The following is a 19,453-nucleotide window of genomic DNA, read 5'->3' as shown; positions in this document are numbered from 1 at the left end:
GAATAAATGAAAGAACCCTTTCATGTTCTTCCCCTTTGCTGGTTTTACTGCTTAGGTATGACGTAGAATGGGAAACTTTCCCCCTCCTTTGGGAAGAGAGATGAGCGATGTTTCAGCTGTACTGCTGGAGAGACTAAAGCTTTGAAGTTATTCCATGGTGTTGCCTACAACTGGAGAAAGAACCATAGATTTCCAACCAGCCCCTCCCCCAGTGGTGAAATCCACAAAGCTGGTATCATCTGTGTTTGTGACCCCTCCTAGACTGTGGGGAGGATGGGCATGGGCTTATTTATGTTTATATTACCAGTGCCTGGTGCCTCGCGCTACTCTGTAAACATTTGTTAAATGGTATTTGCTTCTTCCGCCTTTCTGTCTGTCCCCCCGCATACTGCTCCCTGAGTTAGTCCCACTGTGTTTCCAGGACGCTTTTGATTGACAGAATCCAATTCCGGCTTGCTAAGGAATAAAGAAAAGGGGGAAGGGTGAATTAGTTAAAAACTTTGAAAGTTCTGGGGCAACCACAGCTGACCCAGGGCTCCCTTGACGTCACTGGGACTTGGTTTGGCCTCATTTCAGTCTCTCTGTGCCAGTTCCTCATTCAGGCAGACTCACCCCATGTGGTGGCTCCCAGCATCGTCCTCACAGTCAACAACCCCAGCAGAAAGAGAGGTTTTTATTCCTTAGTGTTCCAGGAAAATTGTCTGGGATTGGCCTAAATTGTGACACACTCATTCCTGAATCAGTTAGCCGTTTTCAGAGCCGGAATGCTCTGACTGGCCAAGCCTAGATGGCATGCGGACTCCTAGATCTAGGGGTGGGTGGAGCCCACCTTAACTGCCGGCAAGAGAGTGAGGGAGGGGTGTTGATGTTCCCCCCTAACAATTGAGGTGTAATTTCCAAACATATTGATGCAGAAATAAGCAAAATTACTGCAAAGTAGACTTCTGGTCTACCAACCACCACATTAAACTTAGAGACAAGGGTGTCCCTATCTTGTCCAGTCAGTTAATGTGTGTGATGATCTTTTGAAAGAAACAACCTCTTCATGTACAAGGAAGTTTAAATGTTACTGATGCTGCTAGAGATAGTTTTTTATTTGTTTCTTACCTTATGGGCTCCAAGTCCCAGTTAGAAAAATACCTGGTAAGCTGTCTTTGAATCACCTGGGGGCACTCTTAAAAATACAGGTTCTCAAACTATGCCCCCAAAGAGTTTTTAAAAAGTCTGCAGTGGGGCCAGGGATATGCATTAAAAAAATCTCGTCAGGGGATTCTACTATGAAGCCAGGCCAGAAAACCATTGGCCTAATCCACTGGTGATGCTTACATTGAATTTTGGGGGCTTAGTAGGGTGCAAAGGCAGTATCACAGCTGCCTAGTGGGAGAGAAATTTGCGCCCTTCAAGGACTTTCATTCCCCTTCTAATCCTGTTACAAATGCAGCTGTCTTTTCCACACTACAGAGAACAAGACTTGCTCTGAACTTATTCTTCAAGTTTTTGTGTCTCACCAGAAATCAGGAAGTGAGAAAGTTGTTGAGTGCTCTCTGTTCTGTTGTTTTTTTTTTGAGATGGAGTCTTGCCTGTCACCCAGGCCTGGAGTGCAGTGGCGCCATCTCAGCTTACTGCAACCTCTGCCTCCCGAGTTCAAACAATTCTCCTGCCTCAGCCTCCCGAGTAGCTGAGACTACAGGTGCCATGCCACCATGCCTGGGTAATTTTTGTATTTTTAGTAGAGATGGGGTATCACCATATTGGCTAGGCTGGCCTTGAACTCCTGACCTCATGATGTGCCCGCCTGGGTCTCCCAAAGTGTTGGGATTACAGGCATGAGCTACCGCGCCCGGCCAGTTGTTGAGTTCTCAAGCAAAGTCTTCATCTCATTGTTCACTAATGGTTTTCATTATTGACCCAGGAGCTGATTTGGGGAAAGAGAGCAGGATGGAACCTGGTAAGTGGGTCTGTAGCTGCATCACAGTGTGCATTTTCATCAGTTGAATGTGAGGAGGGGCTGCTTGTCCCTTGGACATGCCATGTAGAGCAATTACGCAATGTGGGTAGCAGGGTTCCACATGAAAAGTGCTCATTCTGGAATGAGACCTTCTACACAACCACGATTATCAAGTCGGGGAGGAGAGTGAGAGGCCTTGCAAGCTGGATTTCATGCACCGTGCACTGGGACTCTGAAAGCTTTCATTCAAGCTATAAAAGTAAGACCTGTTTACTTCCAAACCCCTGTGTAATTACAAATATCAACTCATCTTTTCTGTACAAATAAACTCAAATGATAGTGATCTGTTATTTGGGGCCATGTCTGTGTTACCGGGAAGATTTAGCTGCTTTCTGAAATGCCGCAGACCTAATTGCAACCAAGGGAAATGTTGAAAGCCTCATATTTTCAGCTTAGCATACTCATCTTTTTTTAATCTCTTATTTTTATTTCTGAACAATGTTTCTTGGATTTCATGAAGGACAGGGGCTATTTTGGAGGAAGGGAGGGAAACCCTTTCAGGTTTTGCTGTCACTGGATGTTTATTCCTTATCAACCACAAGACAAGGCCATCCTAGGAGACAGCTGGGAGCTACGTGGGTATTGCTGTTTCCTGTTGATCCTTGCAGGTGATTAAGAAGAGAGGGAGGAGGCCAGGCGTGGTGGCTGATGCCTGTAATCCCAGCACTTTGGGAGGCTGAGGCTGGTGGATCACGAGGTCAGGAGATTGAGACCATCTTGACCAACACGGTGAAACCTTGTCTCCTCCTAAAATATAAAAAATTAGCCCATCGTGGTGGTGTGTGCCTGTAGTCACAGGTACTCGGGAGGCCAAGGCAGGAGAATCGCTTGAACCTGAGTGGCGGAGGTTGTGGTGAGCCGAGATCGCACCACTGCACTCCAGCCTGGCGACAGTGCAAGACTCTGTCTCAAAAAGAAAAAAAAAGTAAATAAATAAATAAATTAAAAATAAGAGGGAGGAGACAAGGTATGAAAATTAAAGGGAGGTGGAGGGATTAAGGTTTTTGAAATTATTTGCTTATTTTGAAATGTGAGCGAAAACTGTACCTTCGGGATCGGGGGCGGAGCAAGATGGCCGAATAGGAACAACTCCAGTCTCCAACTCCCAGCGCAAGCGACACAGAAGACCGGTGATTTCTGCATTTTCAACTGAGGTACTGGGGTCATCTCACTAGGGAGTGCCGGACAATCGGTGCTGGTCAGCTGCTGCAGCCTGACCAGCGAGAGCTGAAGCAGGGCGAGGCATCGCCTCACCTGGAAGCGCAAGGGGGAAGGGGATCCGTTTTCCTAGCCAGGGGAACTGAGACACACAACACCTGGAAAATCGGGTAACTCCCACCCCAATACTGCGCTGTAAGCATACAGGCATTCCAGGAGAATATATCCCACACCTGGCCGGGAGGGTCCCACGCCCACGAAGCCTCCCTCACTGCTAACACAGCAGTCTGCCGCGATCTATCGGCAAGGCAGCAGCGAGGCTGGGGGAGGGGCGCCCGCCATTGCTGAGGCTTAAGTAGGTAAACAAAGCCGCTGGGAAGCTCGAACTGGGTGGAGCTCACAGCAGCTCAAGGAAGCCTGCCTGTCTCTGTAGTCTCCACCTCTGGGGACAGCGCACAGCTGAAGACCAACAGGGGAAGTAGCGGGAGCCGGTGCAGACGCGAACGACTCTGACAGCTTTGGGAAGAGCCGCGGATCTCCCAACGCGGAGGTTGAGATCTGAGAACGGACAGACTGCCTGCTCAGGTGTGTCCCTGACCCCTGAGTAGCCTAGCTGGGAGAAATCCCCCACTAGGGGCAGTCTGACACCCCACACCTCACAGGGTGGAGTACACCCCTGAGAGGACACTTCCAAAGGAAGAATCAGACAGGTACACTCGCTGTTCAGCAATATTCCATCTTCGGCAACCTCTGCTGCTGATACCCAGGCAAACAGGGTCTGGAGTGGACCTCAAGCAATCTCCAACAGACCAACAGAGAGTCCTTCTGACTGTCAGAAGGAAAACTATCAAACAGGAAGGACACCTATACCAAAACCCCATCAGTTCGTCACCACCATCAAAGACCAGAGACAGATAAAACCACAAAGATGGGGAAGAAGCAGGGCAGAAAAGCTGGAAATTCAAAAAATAAGAGCGCATCTCCCCCTGCAAAGGAGCGCAGCCCATCACCAGCAACGGATCAAAGCTGGTCAGAGAATGACTTGGACGAGAGGAGAGAAGAAGGCTTCAGTCCATCAAACTTATCAGAGCTAAAGGAGGAATTACGTACCCAGCGCAAAGAAACTAAAAATCTTGAAAAAAGAGTGGAAGAATTGACAGCTAGACTCATTAATGCAGAGAAGATCATAAACGAAATGACAGAGATGAAAACCATGACACGAGAAATACGTGACAAATGCACAAGCTTCAGTAACCGACTCGATCAACTGGAAGAAAGAGTATCAGCGATTGAAGATCAAATGAATGAAATGAAGCGAGAAGAGAAACCAAAAGAAAAAAGAAGAAAAAGAAATGAGCAAAGCCTGCAAGAAGTATGGGATTATGTAAAAAGACCAAATCTACGTCTGATTGGGGTGCCTGAAAGTGAGGGGGAAAATGGAACCAAGTTGGAAAACACTCTTCAGGATATCATCCAGGAGAACTTCCCCAACCTAGTAGGGCAGGCCAACATTCAAATTCAGGAAATACAGAGAACGCCACAAAGATACTCCTCCAGAAGAGCAACTCCAAGACACATAATTGCCAGATTCACCAAAGTTGAAATGAAGGAAAAAATCTTAAGGGCAGCCAGAGAGAAAGGTCGGGTCACCCACAAAGGGAAGCCCATCAGACTAACAGCAGATCTCTCGGCAGAAACTCTACAAGCCAGAAGAGAGTGGGGGCCAATATTCAACGTTCTTCAAGAAAAGAATTTTAAACCCAGAATTTCATATCCAGCCAAACTAAGTTTCATAAGTGAAGGAGAAATAAAATCCTTTACAGATAAGCAAATGCTTAGAGATTTTGTCACCACCAGGCCTGCCTTACAAGAGACCCTGAAGGAAGCCCTAAACATGGAAAGGAACAACCGGTACCAGCCATCGCAAAAACATGCCAAAATGTAAAGACCATCGAGGCTAGGAAGAAACTGCATCAACTAACGAGCAAAATAACCAGTTAATATCATAATGGCAGGATCAAGTTCACACATAACAATATTAACCTTAAATGTTAATGGACTAAATGCTCCAATTAAAAGACACAGACTGGCAAACTGGATAAAGAGTCAAGACCCATCAGTCTGCTGTATTCAGGAGACCCATCTCACATGCAGAGACATACATAGGCTCAAAATAAAGGGATGGAGGAAGATCTACCAAGCAAATGGAGAACAAAAAAAAGCAGGGGTTGCAATCCTAGTCTCTGATAAAACAGACTTTAAACCATCAAAGATCAAAAGAGACAAAGAAGGCCATTACATAATGGTAAAGGGATCAATTCAACAGGAAGAGCTAACTCTCCTAAATATATATGCACCCAATAAAGGAGCACCCAGATTCATAAAGCAAGTCCTTAGAGACTTACAAAGAGACTTAGACTCCCATACAATAATAATGGGAGACTTCAACACTCCGCTGTCAACATTAGACAGATCAACGAGACAGAAAGTTAACAAGGATATCCAGGAATTGAACTCATCTCTGCACCAAGCGGACCTAATAGACATCTATAGAACTCTCCACCCCAAATCAACAGAATATACATTCTTCTCAGCACCACATCGCACTTATTCCAAAATTGACCACATAATTGGAAGTAAAGTACTCCTCAGCAAATGTAAAAGAACAGAAATTATAACAAACTGTCTCTCAGACCACAGTGCAATCAAACTAGAACTCAGGACTAAGAAACTCAATCAAAACCGCTCAACTACATGGAAACTGAACAACCTGCTCCTGAATGACTACTGGGTACATAACGAAATGAAAGCGGAAATAAAGATGTTCTTTGAAACCAATGAGAACAAAGATACAACATACCAGAATCTCTGGGACACATTTAAAGCAGTGTGTAGAGGGAAATTTATAGCACTAAATGCCCACAAGAGAAAACAGGAAAGATCTAAAATTGACACTCTAACATCACAATTAAAAGAACTAGAGAGGCAAGAGCAATCACATTCAAAAGCTAGCAGAAGGCAAGAAATAACTAAGATCAGAGCCGAACTGAAGGAGATAGAGACACAAAAAACCCTCCAAAAAATCAATGAATCCAGGAGTTGGTTTTTTGAAAAGATCAACAAAATTGACAGACCGCTAGCAAGGCTAATAAAGAAAAAAAGAGAGAGGAATCAAATAGATGCAATAAAAAATGATAAAGGGGATATCACCACTGACCCCACAGAAATACAAACTACCATCAGAGAATACTATAAACGCCTCTACGCAAATCAACTAGAAAATCTAGAAGAAATGGATAATTTCCTGGACACTTACACTCTTCCAAGGCTAAACCAGGAAGAAGTTGAATCCCTGAATAGACCAATAGCAGGCTCTGAAATTGAGGCAACAATTAATAGCCTACCCACCAAAAAAAGTCCAGGACCAGATGGATTCACAGCTGAATTCTACCAGAGGTACAAGGAGGAGCTGGTACCATTCCTTCTGAAACTATTCCAATCAATAGAAAAAGAGGGAATCCTCCCTAACTCATTTTATGAGACCAACATCATCCTGATACCAAAGCCTGGCAGAGACACAACAAAAAAAGAGAATTTTAGACCAATATCCCTGATGAACATTGATGCAAAAATCCTCAATAAAATACTGGCAAACCGGATTCAGCAGCACATCAAAAAGCTTATCCACCATGATCAAGTGGGCTTCATCCCTGGGATGCAAGGCTGGTTCAACATTCGCAAATCAATAAACGTAATCCAGCATATAAACAGAACCAAAGACAAGAACCACATGATCATCTCAATAGATGCAGAAAAGGCTTTTGACAAAATTCAACAGCCCTTCATGCTAAAAACGCTCAATAAATTCGGTATTGATGGAACGTACCTCAAAATAATAAGAGCTATTTATGACAAACCCACAGCTAATATCATACTGAATGGGCAAAAACTGGAAAAATTCCCTTTGAAAACTGGCACAAGACAGGGATGCCCTCTCTCACCACTCCTATTCAACATAGTGTTGGAAGTTCTGGCTAGGGCAATCAGGCAAGAGAAAGAAATCAAGGGTATCCAGTTAGGAAAAGAAGAAGTCAAATTGTCCCTGTTTGCAGATGACATGATTGTATATTTAGAAAACCCCATCGTCTCAGCCCAAAATCTCCTTAAGCTGATAAGCAACTTCAGCAAAGTCTCAGGATACAAAATTAATGTGCAAAAATCACAAGCATTCTTATACACCAGCAACAGAGAAGCAGAGAGCCAAATCAGGAATGAACTTCCATTCACAATTGCTTCAAAGAGAATAAAATACCTAGGAATCCAGCTTACAAGGGATGTAAAGGACCTCTTCAAGGAGAACTACAAACCACTGCTCAGTGAAATAAAAGAGGACACAAACAAATGGAAGAACATACCATGCTCATGGATAGGAAGAATCAATATCGTGAAAATGGCTATACTGCCCAAGGTTATTTATAGATTCAATGCCATCCCCATCAAGCTACCAATGAGTTTCTTCACAGAATTGGAAAAAACTGCTTTAAAGTTCATATGGAACCAAAAAAGAGCCCGCATTGCCAAGACAATCCTAAGTCAAAAGGACAAAGCTGGAGGCGTCACGCTACCTGACTTCAAACTATACTACAAGGCTACAGTAACCAAAACAGCATGGTACTGGTACCAAAACAGAGATATAGACCAATGGAACAGAACAGAGTCCTCAGAAATAATACCGCACATCTACAGCCATCTGATCTTTGACAAACTTGAGAGAAACAAGAAATGGGGAAAGGATTCCCTATTTAATAAATGGTGCTGGGAAAATTGGCTAGCCATAAGTAGAAAGCTGAAACTGGATCCTTTCCTTACCCCTTATACGAAGATTAATTCAAGATGGATTAGAGACTTAAATGTTAGACCTAATACCATAAAAACCCTAGAAGAAAATCTAGGTAGTACCATTCAGGACATAGGCATGGGCAAGGACTTCATGTCTAAAACACCAAAAGCAATGGCAGCAAAAGCCAAAATTCACAAATGGGATCTAATTAAACTTAAGAGCTTCTGCACAGCAAAAGAAACTACCATCAGAGTGAACAGGCAACCTACAGAATGGGAGAAAATTTTTGCAACCTACTCATCTGACAAAGGGCTAATATCCAGAATCTACAAAGAACTCAAACAAATATACGAGAAAAAAACAAACAACCCCATCAAAAAGTGGGGAAAGGATATGAACAGACATTTCTCAAAAGAAGATATTCATACAGCCAACAGACACATGAAAAAATGCTCATCATCACTGGCCATCAGAGAAATGCAAATCAAAACCACAATGAGATACCATCTCACACCAGTTAGAATGGCAATCATTAAGAAGTCAGGAAACAACAGGTGTTGGAGAGGATGTGGAGAAATAGGAACACTTTTACACTGTTGGTGGGATTGTAAACTAGTTCAACCATTATGGAAAACAGTATGGCAATTCCTCAAGGATCTAGAACTAGATGTACCATATGACCCAGCCATCCCACTACTGGGTATATACCCAAAGGATTATAAATTAGTCTACTACAAAGACACATGTACACGTATGTTTATTGCGGCACTATTCACAATAGCAAAGACTTGGAATCAACCCAAATGTCCATCTGTGACAGACTGGATTAAGAAAATGTGGCACATATACACCATGGAATACTATGCAGCCATAAAAAAGGATGAGTTTGCGTCCTTTGTAGGGACATGGATGCAGCTGGAAACCATCATTCTTAGCAAACTATCACAAGAAGAGAAAACCAAACACCGCATGTTCTCACTCATAGGTGGGAACTGAACAATGAGATCACTTGGACTCGGGAAGGGGAATGTCACACACTGGGGTCTATCATGGGGAGGGGGGAGGGGGGAGGAGGGAGGGATTGCATTGGGGAGTTATACATGATATAAATGATGAATTGATGGGTGCTGGCGAGTTGATGGGTGCAGCACACCAGCATGGCATAAGTATACATATGCAACAAACCTGCACGTTATGCACATGTACCCTAGAACTTAGAGTATAATAAAAAAAAAAAAAAAAAAAAAAAAAAAAAAAAAAAAAAAAAGAAAACTGTACCTTCTTATTTATTGCAAAAACAGCCTTATATTTGTAAGGAATTTCACAAACCCACTGTTACATACAGAAAAGAAAATCATTCCAGTACACCCTAATCAGAAAGATATCAGAAATTCAGTAGTGGTGAAATAACAGTCTTGACTTGCAAGAATAATTTGAAGGCAGACAAGCAACGCAGATTTAAATAGGAAAGACATTTTGGTTTAACGATGAGGATTTACATGATGCTTCTTTCCTGTCCCACTGTAAACAAGTCATTTCTACATTGCTGTGGCCACCATTATTGATGAGAGAAATAATGTTTGACATTAAACATCTTAAAGAATCGGGAACTCATCATATATACCTGTTTGTTCAAAAGGTGACACTTTTGTACACGTGTGGCTTTCAAGGTTGTGAGCTACACATATTCTTGTAAAGCATTTGGCTAATAGTACCCAAGTGTTACTGACCTGTGTTTGATTCACCTAAATCATAAAAACAGCCACAGACCGTGCCTTATCTGAATGTTACAGATACTCACATTGAGGTATCGTCATTCCATTGCACAGCAGAGAGTGGAAGGACAGAGAGGTTAAGAAAGCTGCCCAGGGTGTCACATCAAGTAGGTGGTTGAGTTAGGATCCAAAACTGAGAATCCCTGACTGCAGCCCTTGGGTAATTCTGTTTCGCTGGGATGATTGTCACAGGCATAAACCCCACCCATGGGCGAAACCTAGGATTCTTTTTACTCCCAGAGCCGGATTAAAGCCCATATGTACAATCATATAGTAAAGGAAGGGGTCAAGCACAAGACAGCTGTGGGAAAGGGACTGAGGACACAGAGTTTAGCTGCAGATGTCACTCTTGCCTGCATTTAAATGGACCCAAACTGGGATTCAGGGTATGTTTGCGGAACTAGTAGTGCTCATCTATGTTTCTGACCCTGTGGACCCCCTGATATCTTTGTTTTAATCACCTTGGACTGGAGTCTGGTGCGGGACTGTTGGGCTGGATGAAGGAACAGAGAGTTCTGGGGACAGGCACAAGAGCATGCCCTCTTGAGCTTTGCCTGATTTCGTAGGATCCAAGAGTACGAAGGGGTGGTACAGTCAGAAACAAACAGCTCTTTCCATGACAGATTTTGTGTGGTTCTGCAAACATGCTTTGGGGGCCCACATGACCAGGTATTGTCCAATGTGTACTTGTGTAGAGAGGATACCCTCCCACTTATGCATGGAACTCAGCATCCTGCTGGCATTGTGAGGGCTGGCAGCTCTGGGAAGATGGGGGCAGCATCCTCACTTGGATATGGTGTGTCCTCAGCAGGTTCGGGTGTGTCCCTAGCGGGCACCTCGTGCAGCAGACTCTCCCAAGGAGCTCTGGTGGAAGGGCATAAAGGACGTGGTGCTTAGCGCATGTCAGGCAGCTTTTGTCAATTCCCAGAACTACTTGTGGTGAGGGAAGGGTGCTTGGTAAGAGCTGGTAGTTCTGCCTGAGTAGGTGGGAACAGCCCACTAAGGAAACCTGAGCTGCAAGAATTCTGCTCCTCCCAACTGCAAGGCGTGGAGACCCTCAGGAGCTACCTGAGTTTCTATTTTATCTTATCAGTCATGTTTGTATTATCAGGTGGGTCTCTGTTTAGGGTATCAAGAATGCAGAATTTCACGTGGAACCATCTGGACTGAAATAATATCCCAGCAAGTTCTAACTTTGCTAACTTAAGTAATTTGATCTCTTCATGCCTGTGTATCCTCACCTGTGAAATGGGGATGATGGTGACAGATGGTGATGATGGATGAGGATGATGATGGTGATGATGACGATATTTACATGATAAAGTTGTCTTTTTGCACAGGGCCTAGTGCGGTGAGTGTTCAGTTGATGTGCTCTTACTGTACATTAAATGCCATTTAGTGTTTTTAGTTTTGTGTTGTGTTTTTGCTTCTCCAAAATTTGCTAGGGCTTTTTCATCTGGGACTAGGAGGACTTGGTTCTGAGTCAAGAGAGAGCAAGCCCCAGCTGTGGTGCACCTCCATCTATTTCTTCCGGGGCCTCGGAAAGATGGTAATGACTCCATGTTGGCTGGGGATTTCGCTACTTACCAACGGGGATGGCATGGGTAAGACCTCTCCAACACTCTGTGCCTCCACCTACCTATAAAGGGGGCTAATAATACCGATCTCCTAGGGTTGTAATGAATATCAACTGTGGGAAAAACGTGTGTGAAACATTTTGCAATAATAATTACGGAAGGCCTGGCATCCTTTCACTGGTGAGAGGCGGCCCAGGAAAACAGAGCGAGTGTGCACACCTAAGTCAGAGTGACCCAGGTTTGAGTCCTAGCTTTAGTTCTAGCTGCGTGACCCGGGACAGGTTGCTTAATCACTCTGGACTTCTGCTTTCCTCTCCTGTAAACTGCAACAATGATACCTCCCTCCTGCGATATGTAAGGGCAAAATGAGATCATGTGTGTTTTGTGTCTGGCACTAGGGACGCCCAGACATACTTTCTCCTCACCTACTAATTCAGAGACCTGCTTGCCTTTCTGAATTTACTACCACTGAGAAAAAAATGGTAGATTCTAGAGGCCATTTACCTACTCTGCCGATTCCACTGATGGAAGTCTTTTAAAATCAGGGCTGGTTCTGAGTCTATAAAAGTTACTCTTCTTCAGGTCATGGTAGAAGGAGCTAAAACATAGCTGAATGATAAAACATAGTGAATGATGGCGGCGTAAGGCAGTGGAGAGGAATGCACATCCCACCCAAGGCACCTGTGATCAGCTTTGCAATTGAATGCAGCAAGAACTGCATTTGAGAAAGAAAGAGAAGAAAGAGGCTATCAATGTTTATTTTGCTTTCTGAAATCTGAGAAGCCAAGACAGTGAGTACGCAGAGATAGAAATAAGAAAGATTAACCTCGTGTATGTCAGGAGAGCTGAAGAATCCAACAGTGGCCACAAACTCTAGTGTACCAGGAGTACATGCATGCAGGGAGCTACATGGAATTGGGAACAGAAGACATTCCAATTCTTTCCTATTTTATTCCATTTTATTATTTTATCTATCTTTAAAACAATTTTTATTATACTTTAAGTTCTGGGGTACGTGTGTGGAATGTGCAGGTTTGTTACATAGGTATACACGTGCCATGATGGTGGTTTGCTGCACCCATCAACGCATCATCTACATTAGGTATTTCTCCTAATGCTGTCCCTTCTCTAGCCCCCCACTCCCTGACAGGCCCTGGTGTGTGATGTTCCCCTCCTTGTGTCCATGTGTTCTCATTGTTCAGCTCCCACTTATGAGTGAGAACATGCGGTGTTTGATTAAAAAATCAGAAGCTCTTGTGTTAGTTTGCTGAGAATGATGGTTTCCAGCTTCATCCATGTCCCTGCAAAGGACAGGAACTCATCTGTTTTTACTGGCTGCATAGTATTCCATGGTGTATATGTGCCATGTTTTCTTTATCCAGTCTGTCACTGATGGACATGTGGGTTGGTTCCAAGTCCTTGTTATTGTGAACAGTGCCATAATAAACATACCTGTGCATGTGTCTTTACAGTGGAATGATTTAATATCCTTTGGGTATATACCCAGTAATGGGATTGCTGGGTCAAATGGTATTTCTGGTTTTATCTTTTATCTGTCTGTCTTGGTGAACATTCTGGAAATAGAACAAAATATTTCTGCTGGTCCAGTCCAGGCCTCAGGCTGCTGCTCTGTCTCAAACTACACATCCCTGACATTTGCAGGGCTCTGGACAATAGTACAAAGGAAGGTTCACACACTATATGTCTAAATATGTGAGAATTGTCAACTCAGCTAACAAGACTGCTAAGTGAAATATGTTCCATCCCCCTGCCTCACAAATGCACCTGGAAAGCCAGGTTTGAACACAGGAGTCTGAACTCCACAATAGTCTGTGCTCATGGCTACTGGGGAAAGCCGTCTTTGGCTCCCAGCCCCTTTCTTCAACCCTGACTCTGTGCCACCTCACAAGGAGCCCCTCCCCACCAACATACCTGTGGATATCCTAACCTCCATGCCCAAGATCTGTCTACATCCTCTGCAAACCAGAATCCCTTGACCATCCCGGGCTGAGGGGTGGACACACATCAGCAATGGGACCCTCTCCTGGGAATGGACCTGGGGAAAAGCCTGTCCCAGTCTTAGAAGAAGGTTTGGGGTCGTTTGACAGAAATTCTGGGGTCCTGGGTACTTAGAGGTCTGGACAGCTGTGGGAGGGTGCAGGGATAGTTGACAGGGGGGCACATCTGGGAGGGAACTAGAGCAGGGCCCTCTACAGAGGGCAACCTAGGACAGGGGACCTTCTAGCCCAGGTCTAAGGGCAGAACTGGTCTCATGTGTATCTGAGGGCTTTTAAGCATTAATGAGGTGTCAAAAAGAATCCTAATTGCATACGTTTTTATTAGCAATGGACTGAGATGCAGGGACTTGGGTTCCAAGCCTGCCTCTGCCCATAACCTACTCCGTGTCTTAGGGACAAATTGCTTCTCTCTGGGCCTCGATTTTATCGTCAGTGAAATAAAGGTGTTGGACCAGGTCATCTGTAATTTGCTTTTCCACCCTCTAAGTGAAATGTGTTTGCTTTCATTCGTGTCGACTCATGTTGAACTTTGATTTTGTGCAGAAGTTAGCAGAGGAAGTAATTTTAGATCTGCGATTTATTTCTCATTTGAAAACAGTTTCCCTGTGTTTTTGGTCACTGAAGGAAAAAAAAGATGGGGTGAGGGGGCTGCCAGGAATGAAATATTTGGCTCATATTGCTAATTATTTGTATTAAGTGATTGTATAATGGGAAATTTGAATATAAATATTTGGTCTTTTTAGTGTAACATTTACCCATGAGAATTACAAAAATCCTCAGTGCAATCAGAGTTCATTTAAATGTTAATTTTAATTTTTATTTACCACTGGGTCTTGGTGCTGAAATATACATAAGTTAAAGCAACTGCAACGGGGGTTCCTTCTGCCGCCTCTGGCAGAACTCACTCTTGCGCTAATGGTTGTTTCCTGTGATTTATTTCTCCTGTGGCTCACCTTTGTTGCAAGAGAGGAGAAAATGAATTTCTTTAGAAGGTGTATTAATCTACCTCAGCACACATCAAGGTGCAAAAAATAAAACAGCAGAAGCATACTCCTTGGGAACATAGGAGCAGTACAGATAAGGGGTTGGCATGGAACAGAAAGCGGGCAGAAGACATTTTGTTACTTTAAAATAAGCTGATGTGGGCAGACTTTTAAAAAAGTCACCCAAATTTTTTTGTTTGTTTGTTTGTTTTGAGACGGAGTCTCACTCTGTCGCCCAGGCTGTAGTGCAGTGGCCAGATCTCATCTCACTGCAAACTCCGCCTCCCGGGTTTACGCCATTCTCCTGCCTCAGCCTCCCGAGTAGCTGGGACTATAGGCGCCCGCCACCATGCCTGGCTAGTTTTTTGTATTTTTTTTAGTACAGACGGGGTTTCACCGTGTTAGCCAGGATGGTCTCGATCTCCTGACCTCGTGATCCGCCCGTCTCAGCCTCCCAAAGTGCTGGGATTACAGGCTTGAGCCACCATGCCCGGCCATAAGACCAAATTTTTATACTTGTGCATGCTCAGAACAAAAATGCAGTTCCTTGAAAAACGATTGTTTTGCTCCTCCCTGGGGAAAGCCATCCTGTTCTGAAGCCACCTACCGAAGACAGTCTGCACCAGGGAGAGCAGCAACACTTGGGCTGAATAGTTCTTTGCTGTGGGGCTGCCCTGTGCACTGTAGGATGTTTAGTAGCATCCTTGGCCTCTGCCCACCAGACGTCAGTGGCACCCTGTTATGAGTTGAACCGTGTCGCCGCCCCCCGAAACTCATATGGGAAAGTTCTAACCCCTAGGACCTCGGAATGTGACCTTATTTAGAAAGAGGTCTCTTGCAGATGTAAAGAGTTAAGATGAGGTCATTAGGGTGGGTTTTAATATGAAAGGGAAATGTAGGCTGGATGCGGTGGCTCATGCCTGTGCAGGTGGATCCGCTGAGACGGGCGGATCATGAGGTCCAGGAGATTGAAACCATCCCGGCTAACACAGTGAAACCCCATCTCTACTAAAAATACAAAAAATTAGCCGGGTGTTGTGGCGCACACCTGTAGTCCCAGCTACTTGGGAGGCTGAGGCAGGAGAATGGCGTGAACCCGGGAGGTGGAACTTGCAGTGAGCCGAGATCATGCCACTGCACTCCAGTCTGGCTGACAGAGTGAGACTCCATCTAAAAAAAAAGAAAAATGGGAGGGGGGGAATGTAGACAGGTCAGCACACTGGAAGAATACCACGTGAAGAGAGATGAAAGTAGAGATCAGGGTGATGTATCTACAAGCCAAGGAGTGCTGAAGATTGCCAGCAAATGCCAGAAGATTGCCAGAAGCTGGGGGAGAGCAAGGAGCAGATTCTACATCACAGTTCAGAAGGAACCACCCATGCCAACACCCTGATCTCAGACTTCCAGCTTCCAGAACTGTGAGACAATAAATTCCGGTTGTTTAAGCCACCTAGTTTGTGGTGCTTAGTTAGGAGAGCCCTAGCAAACTAGTTCACTTCTCTAGTTGTGACTACCCAAAATGCCTCCAGATATGGCCAAATGTCCTCTGCAGGGCAAAATCACCCCTGCTTGAGAACCACTGTTGTGCATATTACCTACGGCTGCTTTCACCTGATCCCAGTGGAATGCAGTAATTGGGACAGAGTTTGGCCTGCAAAGCCTAAAATGTTTATTATCTGACCCTTTCTATAAAAAGTTTGCAGACTCTTGCTCTCAACTCTCCCATGGTGCACTGTGAGCTGGCTGTGGGGCCCTGAGGCACCCTAGGTTCTGCAGAATCAACCCATGAATGACTGAGAATGGAGCTAAAGATGCGAGGTGAGGATGCCATTGTGCAGAGGAGGACTGTCGCTTGCCCTGGGATGCACGGCTGACCAGTGGTGTAATTGATTCATACACATCTAGGACTCCTGACTTTAGGGTCCCTGTTCTCAGCCCTCATTTTACTTCCTGATTGCTCTTCATCTGTCTTGCCTGGACTGGGTCTCTCTTGACCAGTTGTTTCCTTGGGCCACCTTGTGATTGCCAGGAAGGTTCTTAGTTTCCCAGATCTCATCCTCTATGTTACATGGGGCTTTAGGCTGTCCCCATGTGGACTTTGTTCTTGGCAGTTCTTTGATCCCAGGTGTTCGTTCTGCCATTGGCTTGCCACTGTCACTGTCCATAGAGTGCCAAGGTGCTGTTGGTGGGAATCTTCTCTTCTAAAAGTGTCTTCTGCCAAAAACGCCTGTAAAGGGCTGTCCCCACGGTTAAGTCGTGAAAGGGTTTTTTCTAGATGCTTTTGACTTTGGAAAGGCAAAGGAGACACCCTTAAAATGGGTGCTGCTGCAAAAAACTTACACGTTACTCAAAAGATCTTTCTTCAGTAGCATTTCCTGGCCCTCTCTGGCCCTTAGCCCCCGATCATGGCAGCAGCAGCCATTTAAAACTGTCCATCATTCAGTTGGGGTTGGATTGCTTTTTCAGACCTAGAAGACAGACCTTGTATTGATTCCTTCAGGCTCTGCGGTGATAATGGAAACTTTGAAGAGGAAAAGGAAACGAAAAGATGGTGTAGATCATGGTTTTGGGTTAATTTGTGTTTCCCAAAAAGCTATGTTGAAATCCTAAGCCCTGGTACCTGTGAATGTGATCTTATTTAGGAACATAATCTTTGCAGATGAAATCTAAGTTAAAAAGAGGTCACCGGGGTGGGGATATGGCTGGTGTTCTTACATGGAGAGAAGACATACCAAGACCGACACAGAGGGAGAAGGCCACGTGACAATGGAGGCAGGCATTGGAGTGATGCATCTCCAAGCCAGGGAATGCCAAGAGTTGCCGGCAGCCACCTGCCACAGGGAGAAAGACGTGGAACTGCTATTCCCTGGGAGGACCCGAGAAAGAAGCAAGTCTGCTGACATTTTGATTTTGGACTTCTCTTCTCCAAGACTGAGAGAGAATAGATATATGTTGTTTTAAGCCAGTTGGTTGTGGTGATCTGTTATGGCGGCCCTAGAAAAGGTGCATGATCATTAAAGGGTTCATGTATTTTTGCATCGTCTGTATTTTTACTTCTCCATGTGGTTAAGCGATCAAATGGTTTTGGGATCAGGACACATTGCTGGCACTGATGAGCTGATGTACACTCTTGCCACTCCCCAACCTCTTTCTTCCTAGCAGTTATCGTTGTTCATAATTACACATGTGCCTGTGTAATTATTTGAGTGTCTGCTTATCCCACTAGATCCATACTCCATCCACGGCATTCAGCATGGTGATTGGCAGCAACAGGCATTTAATAAGTATTTTGTTGAGAGACCTTGAGAAAATAATCTATCATTTCTGAACTTCAGTTTCTCTATCTTAAAAATAGAAATATTAATGGTGCTGTAAGAGAGGGACCAAATCTGTCTTAGTCCATTTGGGCTGCTATAACTAAATAACATAAACTGGGGAACTTATAAACAGCATAAACATATTTCTCACAACTCTGGAGGCTGGGAAGTCCAGAGTTGGAACACCAGCAGATTGAATGTCTGGTGAAGGCCAGCTTCCTGGTTCATAGATGGCGTCTTCTCACCATGTCCTCACAGGAAGGAAGGGGCAAGAGTGCAGTGGTGCGATCTTAGCTCACTGCAACCTGTGCCTCCTGGGTTCAAACAATTCTCCTGCTTCAACCTCCCTGGTAGCTGGGATTACAGGCACGTGCCACCACACCTGGCTAATTTTTGTATTTTTAGTAGAGATGGGATTTCTCCATGTTGGACAGGCTGATCTTGAACTCCTGACCTCAAGGTGATCTGCCTGCCTCGGCCTCCCAAAGTGCTGGGATTACAGGCATGAGCCAACACGCCCGACTTCTGGGGTCTCTCTTATAAGGGCACTGGGTTAATCCATTTTACATTGCTGTAAAGGAATACCTCAGACTGGGTAATTTATAAAGAAAAGAAGTTCATTTGGCTCACGATTCTGCGGGCTGTACAAGCATGGCACCAGCATCTACTTGGTTTCTGGTGAGGGCCTCAGGAAGCGTCAACTCATGGCAGAAGGCAGAGAGGGAACAGGCATGTCACGTGGCAAGAGAGGGAGCAAGAGAGAGCAGGGAGGTGCCAGGCTCTTTAACTGTTTTCACGTTTAGAAAACAAAGTGCAGCTTGCTGCTGGCACTCATTTAATTTTACGTAAACAAGCGCTTTGAGGCTGAAGCAAATCTGACTTTCAATGTGAAAATAAAAGATAAAAACCATTCTTGCAGTTATTTCTTAACAGAACTCACGTCAGAATCATCTGAATCATCAGAATCGTCTGTTTTGGAAAAAAGCAGACTCATCAGATGAATCTTCGGCCAGCAACTGTTCCAGAGCGATGTTAACATCACGTGTAGGAATGCTACGTGTTCTAGGATTTGACATTTTCAATGGCCGAGATTTACTATATTTTGTAAATGGAAATACCAGTACTAAAACCAGAATGCTAGAAGCAGAATGATGTCTTTTGCTTCCAGAGTCGATATACTCACAGCAAAGCAAAAATAGTAATAAAAGCGAGCTATTTCGTGGGAAAGTTATCTCTGGGTAAATGCTGGGTCCAGCTGCAGGTGCTGTGGGTGAGTGTTCTTGGAGCAAATGGGGAAAGAGTTAAACAACCAGCTTTCCCTTGAAGGAATAGAGCATGTAGAGAGCTCATTCAATACTTGGGCTGGCACCAAGCCATTCATGAGGGATCCGCCCCCATGACCCAAACCCCCATGACCTCCCATTAGGCCCCACCTCCAACACTTGGGATCACATTTCAACATGAGATTTGCAGGGGACAGATATCCAAATTGTATTAGACACCATTCCCATTGATGGGGGCTCCGTCTTCATGATCTCATCATTTCTCAAAGGCCCCACTTTCTAGTATCATCACATTGGTGATTAGGTTTCAACATATGAATTTTGGGGGAATGTAAACGTTCAGACCATAGCAAAATCCTTTTCCTTTTACCCTTCTAAGTTCTCAGCAGGGGTCCCTATAATGAAAGACTGATTGACAAGAGGAAAACAAACAAGTTTATTAATATGTATGTCTCATATGTACGTTGGAAATACCCAAGGAATGAGTAACTCAA

Source organism: Rhinopithecus roxellana, chromosome 12 (genome assembly GCF_007565055.1).
Source record: "Rhinopithecus roxellana isolate Shanxi Qingling chromosome 12, ASM756505v1, whole genome shotgun sequence".
In the NCBI taxonomy this organism is placed as follows: domain Eukaryota; kingdom Metazoa; phylum Chordata; class Mammalia; order Primates; family Cercopithecidae; genus Rhinopithecus; species Rhinopithecus roxellana.
Note: the sequence above shows the minus strand (reverse complement) of the source record.